The following is a 9,976-nucleotide window of genomic DNA, read 5'->3' as shown; positions in this document are numbered from 1 at the left end:
GCTATTTAAAGTGCAACATAAGAAATGGAAAGGTGGGAGAGTGTTATATATCAGCGAGCTTGCCTTGTTAAGTAATACAACAAGGCAATCTTGTTGACATGACAACACTTGCCTAGCTTCCCATCTTTCTCCTTGTTAAGTAATACAACAAATTGACTCTACACCAAAATATAGCTCTTAGTTTTCTAGCATTGTGCTCACAGTTCAGCTATGACCCTGAAAGCACATAGTGTTATCTTTTTGCACAACCATGAACTCGAGGAGTTCTTAATTAAAACCTTTTTCAGTAGCTGGCTCTCTCTTTACCACCATATGCTGTATTTAAGACCACTTTTGCTGTAAGATGCTGAACATAGTAATACAGGAAAGGGCACAGTGAAGTCCCTCTATAGGCATGCATTACAGTTCAAACCATCATTTTCTGTGTCCCCAGAAAAGCTCCTGGAAGTATGCAGAAGTGGCAATTCACATTTCAACTAGGCTATTCTTTGGTCTATTTAATTTTTTTTTAAAAAAAATCCCCAACCACCCATTTCTTGAAAATTCCCTCCCTAGAAAATCTAAAAAGCAAACCTTGATTTTGCTATTAAGGAACACCATTTTACTATACTATTATATAGAATGGGCCTTGTGCATCAATGGATTTTAGTATCCAAAATAAGTCTGGGAAACAAAATTCCAGAAGATATAATTATGTTGAATTCAGTGGAGGGGGGGGGTGAGGCACACTTATTTTAAACATATAGGGGCCATTCTTATAACTATTCATTTGAATAGTATGGTGGATTTCAAAATTTAATTTATATACTTTCTCCTGGCATAGGACCCAAGGTGGCTTACAACCAAATTCTTGACCAGGGTGGCATTGTCTCTTTCAGCCTGTCATTGCAAAACATGCCAGATCTGGAGATATATATATATATATATACTCTATTATAATGTTGTTTTATTCTTTTTTATGATATTGTTTTATGTATTTCAGTGTGTTATTTTAACTATGTTGATCGGGCCCGTCCCCATGTGAGCTGTGCCGTCCGCCGGACAATAAAAAAACTATAAAACTGAAACGTGCTGTCCTTTATCCGGGCGAACTGCAAATCCCTATAAGCTGTCCTATAGATATTGAACGACTGAGTCTGGATAACTTCAAAAAAGAATGTTTATTCATACAAGGTTGTAAACCTGGCACAGATCTTAAAGTTGCAGAAAATGAAACAAATTTCTATGGGTTTTAGTCACAGAATTATCCCTGGTTCCAGAAGGCAAAAGTGATTATAAAACCACTATACCCTAATCACGCTGCCTATATTAGAAGGAGAAACTCTTTCCTTCCCTATCTTTACAGCAAAGATTAGTTCTAGAAGCGATGGAATAACTTTGCTCCTCTAACTAGATTTCCTATTCCAGATCAATATAATTCAATACTTATCTAATTTGGATAGGCTTAGATTGGCCTGGTTTTGAGGATGATTTGTCCCAGTTAGCCTTGCACAGCTCCAGCACGTTGGAAGACAATAGCCAGAATGAAGCTCCAAAATGGAGACTAGACCCTGGTAAAAAGGGCGGTCCTAAGATGTTGCACTCTTTGACCAATCACTGCAAAGAAAACTGCAGCCAGCTATTGCAGATTCCAAGCCACTTTTCCTAGGCTTTTGCAGCCAGAGGCTCAAACAAAATGCAAAGGAGGGAAAACAAACAAACGACCAATAGGTAAGGCAAACCATCGTCCTGGGGGACGGAACACTCCCCGCTAAATTCCCAGGATGTGGGAATTTACCAATCAAAAACATACAAACACCTTTGTATACACAACAATACAAACACTAGAACTTTAAACATCTCCAATAAGCAACACGAGGTCACTAATTGGTCTGTCCAAAATGGACACTTTGCCTCTGTTGCAAGTCTTTAATTGAACTTTCCTGACCTTACCGTCCGGGCAAGGAAAGGTCTTTAATACAATGCCCATGGGCCACGCATGGCGGGGCAAGTCTTTGTCCTTTAACAACACAACGTTGTTAACCTCAATGTTGTCCTGTGGGCTTTGCCAGATTCTTCTAGCTTGAAGCTGGCTTAAGTACTCAGCTTTCCACCTTTTCCAAAAGTGGTTGGCCAAGGACTGCACCTGTTTCCACAGGGCACGGTGAGTTCCGTCCGGAACTGGCAACATGATGTCCTTCCATCCTGGCACCTTTTGTGTCAAAATAAGTGCAGGAGTCAGTGGTTGTAAGTTCTCAGGGTCACTGGTAAGGGGAACCAGCGGCCGGTTGTTGATAATTGCGGTAACTTCCGCCATAAGTGTCACCAAAACATCATGCGTCAATGACCTATGACTCAAAAGCATGGCATTAAGGATTTTGCGACTAATACCAATCATCCTCTCCCAAACACCACCCATGTGGGAGGCGTGAGGAACATTGAAAGTCCACATAATTTGTTCAGTATTCGTAAAGTTCTGAACCTTTGGGTCTCTCCCAAACCTAGACACACAATTGAGTTCTTTGGTCGCACCTACAAAATTGGTGCCACAGTCCGACCGAATTGACTTAATTGGCCCTCTGAGGGCTATGAACCTTTTTAATGCGTTTAAAAATGATGAAGTGTCCATCCCCTCTGCAACCTCTATATAGACAGTTCGTTTTGACAAACAAGTAAACAAACCCGCCCATCTTTTGTTATTTACAACACCACCCCTGGTTTTCCTAGTGACAACCTCCCAAGGACCAAACACATCGATTCCCACATGGGAAAAGGGGGGGTCTGTCAAAGTCCTGTCCTGAGGTAACTCAGCCATCAGCTGACTCTGACAGTTACGTCTGAGTCGCCGACATTTGACACACTTAAAAATAACACTGCTGACCAAACTTTTAGCATTTACCACCCACAGGCCTTCATTTCTAAGGGTCGCCTCAGTCAGAGTTCTACCTTGATGATGGATTTTCTCATGGTAGTGACGAACCAACAACAAAGCAATATGGCTATTGGGGGGTACAATGATAGGGTTCTTTATACACACTTTGAGTTTAGCCTTAGCTAACCTCTCACCCACTCTTAAAATGCCCTCTTTATCCAGAAATGGGTTCAGCTCACGCAAGAAACTCCGGCTGGGGGTGTTAAGCCCTTGTTCTAACCTGGCTGTTTCTTGACTAAACTCATGCCTCTGAACTGACCTGAGTATTACTCCCTTAGCCTTCAGCATGTCCTGAACTTGCAAAGGCTGACTATCTTTGCAGACTAAGCGATGTATAAGCCTAGCAACTGCTCTAAGAAGACTGTGCCACTCCGAAAAACGTTCAAAACGGTGTGGTTCCAGGCAAGATCTTTGGCCCATCTTGATTTCTGTGGTTGATTTGCAGGCTTTCACCTCTGCACTTCGTGAGACTTGAGCATTCATAATGTCCGAAAACCTTTGCTCATCTTTCGAGAGCGCTGTGGCTTCGTCTCTCTCAGAGACTTTGAAGATGGAGGAATACTCTGGAGTTATTGCTTGGCAGTAGACCGAGATATGACTTAGGCAACTGCGCACAAGTGTAGGACGTCCACCTTTAAGCACCTGTGCTTGATTGGAGTCCAACGACGATGGTGGGTGCATCTTGTTTATGCACACTGGGCCTATGACTGTCCAGCCTAATGGCAATTGTTGTGCGATAGGTGCACCTGGAGGTCCTTTAACTTGGTCGTTCACACAGAACAAGCTCGGGCAGTCCGAGCCAAGCAAAAGGGCAATGTCCACATCTGGCCGAAAGGCTGGTATAGCATTCTTTAACCGTCGCAAATGTGGATGAGCCTCCACAACTTCTCTAGTTACAATTTGTTTTTTGTTCCGAGGGATGGAGGAACACTCAATCAGGTCTGGCAACTTGAACTGTCTCTTCTGGTCGCAAGAGGAGACAACAAAGCCAGATGCTATGCGACCCTGCAACTTCTTTTTTCCTGCACACGTAGTCATAGTGTAGTCGACCATCTTGGTTTTAAGGTCAAACATGCGGAAGAACTCTGGAGTAGCCAGGGAGGCGTCGCTCTGTGAATCCAGGGCCACATAGAGTCTCTTTCTAAGCCAAGGGCTCTTGGCTGGATATACATCCGCTAGGCAGATAGGATGACAAACTCTGTACTGGTGCGAGTCAGAACACAGCTCTGTACAGGCGACTGCTGAAACTTCCACCTGCATCTCTGGTGCGGCTGGCTTGTCGGTGTCTTCGACTGCTGACTTTTCTTTTGGTGAAGCGTTCTCTTTGGGGTGGGAGATGATATTGGAGTTGTGCATTGCGGTGCAATGCTTGAGGCTGTTGCATTTCTCACACTTGATGTTTTCTTTGCAGTTGGATGCAAAGTGTGGAGTTGCTCCACAGCATCTAAAGCAGATTCCCTGCTTTTGAACTAGCTGTTGCCTTTCTTTGTATGTCTTTCTACTAAACTCCCTGCAGTTGGCCAAGCTGTGAGGCTTTTGGTGAATAGGGCAAAGCAACTCCTTTACCTCCGACCTGGGTTCGTCAGTCTTGTGTTGAGTTTCGACTGCCTTTACGCTGACAGGTCTATTGGCCTCTCTAGGTGGTTTCTTGTCCACTTCAGGTGCCTTCTCTGGCTGGGTCCCTTGGTATAAGGTGGGGAGGCCCGTCTGTGGATCATTCCTTTCTCTGGCTGCCCTGGTGATGAACTGGACCAAATGAGAAAATGGAGGGTATGCCTGGGAGTGGGCCTCCTTGTAGTTGAAGACCTCCTGTCCCCAGCGTTCTTGCAAAGTGAAGGGCAGCTTGGTCAAGATCTGCCTCTGGGACAGGTGCTGATCGAGGCACTTCAAACCGGGCAGTTCTGGATTCTCCTTGGCCGACTCTAATTCCGTAAGGAGATCGCTGAGGTCCCACAAGAGTTTGAAGTCTTTGAGTTTTAAAGCTGGGAACCTTTGGAGCTTGTCCATAAGAGATGCTTCAATCTCTGTGCTGGCCCCATACCTCTGCTGCAACCTGGCCCAGGCCTTTTCCAGGGCTTTGTCGGGATCGGCTACGTGGGCTGCGTAGATCTTCTTAACTTGTGAGGATGAGGCTGGGCCCAACCATGCAGCCAGAAGAGTCAGTTCTTCCTCAGGCAATAACTTTAAGTCTCTGATTGCTCTCTGGAAGGTGGCCTTCCAGAGAAGAAATTCCTCAGGCTTGTCCGAAAACTTTTCGACACCCTTGTCCTTAAGATCTCTTCTGGGGCTTCTGATGATGGAGACAAGCTGGGACTCTGGCGTCGAAGGGAACAATTGAGGAGTTTGCTGTTGTGGAGTGGACTCCCACCGTGTACCTTGCGTCAACCTTTGGCCTCTTGGAGGGATGACATCGACCACTGACGAATCGATGGCTCCCTGTGCAGCTGTCTGTAGGGGCCAACTAGCACTCGGCCTTGAGGCCCTGATTGACTGACCTAGGGTTTTAGCAGGAGGCACAGGTAGCTCGAGCAAGGGTGAGCTCCCCGCTATGACGCTCTGCTCTGCAGGAAACTCAAAAGTGACTTTGGGGCCCTGCTCTGGGTAAGGAGAGAAGTCTTCCTGTTCCTCATCCGAAAACTGGCTGTTCATGCTGCCAAGGTGCGCAAACACTTTGGCAGAAGGATCCTGTATTGGTAACTGGCTTACATTTTCTTCTGTGAGTGGCTCAATTAGGGCTTTGGCCAAAGTCTCAGCCCTTACCCTTTTGGCTGCGGCATCCATCTTTATTCTAAGCATCTCTATACGAGCCTGTTCTATTTGCATTTCGCTTTGTCTATGGGCCTGTTCTATTTGCATTTCGCTTCGTCTATGGGCCTGTTCTATTTGCAGTCGTTGCTCTTCTTCTTTAAAGGGAAGGGTGAGATCAGCTGCCTTAGCATCAGCCTCCGCCCCCGCCACTTTACTCTGCAGCTCCAGACGTGCAGCCTCCTTAATGTGCAAGGCAGCTAGGGAAGAGATGGCACTCCCAGCAGCAGAAGACTTGCTAGAGTGGCTGTGTTTAGACGATGCACGCTCCCTTAGTTTAGATACCTGACTAGAGCGGTTGGACTTAAGACTAAGTGCCACAGCAGGTGATTTTAAAAGATTGGTCTCATGGCTGCATAAGGAAGCTAGGATTGCCCTCACCCTATTTTCTTTCTCATTAGTGTCAGCTAAAACACTCACTATTTCTAACTCTGAATCCTTGGCGTTAATGCGCTCGAGGACCTGGACTATCTTAGACACCAAACCCCTCCAAAGACCGAAGGTCTCTTCAAGGTCTGTCTGTAATATGGATGGCACCCTTGTAATACCCAAGCTCTCTATTCTGCCCATTAATGTTACAATGCGCTCCCATGCCGAACCTAACCTCACATGGAGGAGCTCCTTTTCATCTATTAGATGGGCTAGCATCTTGGCTGAAGGGTGCTTTATCCTTTGGGGCCTTTCATTCCTAATTTCAGCCTCAGAAGGAGATATACCATTTGTATCATCTTGAAATTGCATAGACATTATGTATTCTTAATAGCAAGTAAATTTACAACAAAGGCAAATGCAATATACCTGCAAGTAAATTTACAATAAAAGCAAATTCAATATATAATACAATTCACAGCACTTAACCATAGCAATATATATCACTAAGTAACTATACTTTACAAAGATAGTGACCTTTGGCGCCAGACTTTGGTGGGCAAGCTGCAAAATGTCAACTGACAGCAACTTGCCACTTGATACCTCCCTTGCCCGAGTGACGCAAACTGCCAAAATGGCGACTTCGCCAAATTTTCAAGCACCTCGTGCTCTGCGGCTTGAGGCCTGCCGCCGAAGGAGCACCGAGGCTGGCTTTGGAAAGGAGGAGAGAAGAGACGCCTCCTCCCCGCTGTGAAGGGAGGTCACCACCGCAGGTCGATGAAGCAGGTCACCACCGCAGGACGATGAGGCAGGTCACCACCGCAGGACGATGAGGCAGGTCACCACCGCAGGACGATGAGGCAGGTCACCACCGCAGGACGATGAGGCAGGTCACCACCGCAGGACGATGAGGCAGGTCACCACCGCAGGACGATGAGGCAGGTCACCGCCGCAGGTCAATGAGGCAGGTCACCACCGCAGGACGATGAGGCAGGTCACCACCGCCGGACCATGAGGCAGGTCAAAGCCGGCCGAGTGCTCCGGCCGAACTCCTGATGAAGAGGCTGTCAAAGCCGGTTGAGTGCTCCGGCCGAACTCACAGCAGCGTTGCCAGGCCTGTCCAGGTTCTAGCCTGGTTCTGGTGGGCTCCACGCCTCAGAGCCAGCCAAAGAACTGTCGCTGGTGCTCCGCGGCTCGAGGTCTACCGCCGAGGGAGCCCTGGACGTTGCTGGGAACTGCACAGCCTGTGCAAACCCAGAAAGCCACTGGGCTACGTGCGCACACGCGAGCCAAATAGCAAGGAAATAGAGCCCCACTATTTGACTCCTTCAGGTCTGAGAGCGGGCTCCACTGCCTCAGACGCTGGTAGAGTCTTTAGGTATGCAGACTGAGCTCAGGCGGAAAAGCCGCAGCCTATACTAAAACTTCCTAAACTATAAAAAACTATAAAGCCGTGCAAGCTAGCTGAAGCGGAAAAACCGCTGATCGACCTCAAAACTGTGCCGTCCGCCGGACAATAAAAAAACTATAAAACTGAAACGTGCTGTCCTTTATCCGGGCGAACTGCAAATCCCTATAAGCTGTCCTATAGATATTGAACGACTGAGTCTGGATAACTTCAAAAAAGAATGTTTATTCATACAAGGTTGTAAACCTGGCACAGATCTTAAAGTTGCAGAAAATGAAACAAATTTCTATGGGTTTTAGTCACAGAATTATCCCTGGTTCCAGAAGGCAAAAGTGATTATAAAACCACTATACCCTAATCACGCTGCCTATATTAGAAGGAGAAACTCTTTCCTTCCCTATCTTTACAGCAAAGATTAGTTCTAGAAGCGATGGAATAACTTTGCTCCTCTAACTAGATTTCCTATTCCAGATCAATATAATTCAATACTTATCTAATTTGGATAGGCTTAGATTGGCCTGGTTTTGAGGATGATTTGTCCCAGTTAGCCTTGCACAGCTCCAGCACGTTGGAAGACAATAGCCAGAATGAAGCTCCAAAATGGAGACTAGACCCTGGTAAAAAGGGCGGTCCTAAGATGTTGCACTCTTTGACCAATCACTGCAAAGAAAACTGCAGCCAGCTATTGCAGATTCCAAGCCACTTTTCCTAGGCTTTTGCAGCCAGAGGCTCAAACAAAATGCAAAGGAGGGAAAACAAACAAACGACCAATAGGTAAGGCAAACCATCGTCCTGGGGGACGGAACATGAGCCGCTCCAAGTCCCTCCAGGGAGATGGAGATGGGGTACAAAAATAAAGTTGTTGTTGTTGCTGCTGCTGTTGTGGCTGTTGTTGTTGTTGTTGTTGTTGTTATTATTATTATTATTATTATTATTATTATTATTATTATTATTATTATTAATCACACCAGGGCAGCACCACATATCTGCCTCCTGTAGAATTCTGGGAAATATAGTTTGGGAAGATGAGGACCACTGTAGCTGAGAATTCAAAAGGACCCACCCTAAAATACATTTCCCAAAATTGTGCAGGCAGCAGAAATGAGACGCTGCCGCTTTAAGCCCTGGTGTGATAATGTTGTGTACAGTGTGACATGTAAGATCTGAGGGCATGGCACTGAGTCTCCAGTTTTCATGGGTTATCTCTAGACAGGAGATGAAAGTAGAAATTATCTAGGCAAGAGCCTGTGTACAAATCTCCAGTTACTTTAGTAGAGCAGCAGCTTGTTGCCATTTGCAAGGCTTCATTGATTTGTTGCTGCAATTTGGAATGACTCTCCAAGGTGTTTATGTGCTTACTTAGTTTCTTCCCAGTCAATGTGACACCAGGGTTCACACTCTGATCCGCATTCGCCTTCTCTCTTGAAGCATGTCAGCTAGGTTAAATGTTCCTTATCCAGTCTTCCAAAGAAAGAAGGAAAGAAAGAAGGGGTAACTCCCCCCCCCCCAATTTTGATCTGAGAAAAACCCTTTAGCTAAGCTTCCTGTCTTAATTTCCAAACTCCAAAATATTTTCTCTCCCTCTCCTGTGTGTTCATGTTTGAAGAACAACCTGTGAGAAACTGTGATTAGTACTTAATGCTTGATGACATTATCAAGGGTTGTCCAAAAGTCTCAGGTTTACATTAGATTAAAGATAGACAGAAAAGCCTCTTCCTTTCCCTCTTCCTCTGTCTTGAAATTTTAACAAGCCTAGCAAAAAGAATTCACTAGCTATTCATATTTTTGGAACTATCCTTGTTGAACAAATGGTCTTCGCTGTTGCATTCCTTTATTTATAAATAAAGTTTAGTCTGTCAAATTCTCTCTTTCTCTCTTTTTAAAAAAGGCAAATCCCCAAGAATACCGGATTCAGAGTTGGCCTTTGCTGATAGCTGCATTCTGTGTTCTGATTCTTCATGACTTGAAACAATTTGCTATTGTTTGCTATTGTTTCAATTAGCTCTTAAGATCCTCATCACATGGATGAAGTTCAGCTTTGTGATTCGCTAGCCTCCGTGCCGAATCAGGGTGGCAATGAGGCAATCCTGGCACTCCAGCCGACAGGTGAAGCTTCCCATCACATGGGGAAGTGTTTCCGCACAGTGTAATCCCACAGTAGCCACGTTGTTCTTAATGGAACACAGGGAGTCTACCGTGTTGGAGGCTCAGCATCCTACCATGCTGTTCACCCAGTTCATCCACGGAGTTTTGCCGGAAGTCAGCCTGTGTCATCTGATGGGTAGCGTGAGGTTCCCTAAATAAACTGGGGAAGAAGCATCTTAGGATGCTTATTATTTTAAGTGTGATGAGGTTGTAAGTCAAACTTTGACTTATGGTCACTTGCAGGTTTTGAAAAAGGTATTTTTAAGAGTTAAAACGACTGAGGATAGCCCATAAAAATGACAAAAATAGAGAATGAAATTCTGGACATCATTGTGCAA

The sequence above is a fragment of the Anolis carolinensis genome, chromosome 2 (genome assembly GCF_035594765.1).
Source record: "Anolis carolinensis isolate JA03-04 chromosome 2, rAnoCar3.1.pri, whole genome shotgun sequence".
Taxonomy (NCBI): domain Eukaryota; kingdom Metazoa; phylum Chordata; class Lepidosauria; order Squamata; family Dactyloidae; genus Anolis; species Anolis carolinensis.
The sequence above is the reverse complement of the archived record's forward strand: the minus strand, read 5'-3'. Positions refer to the sequence as shown.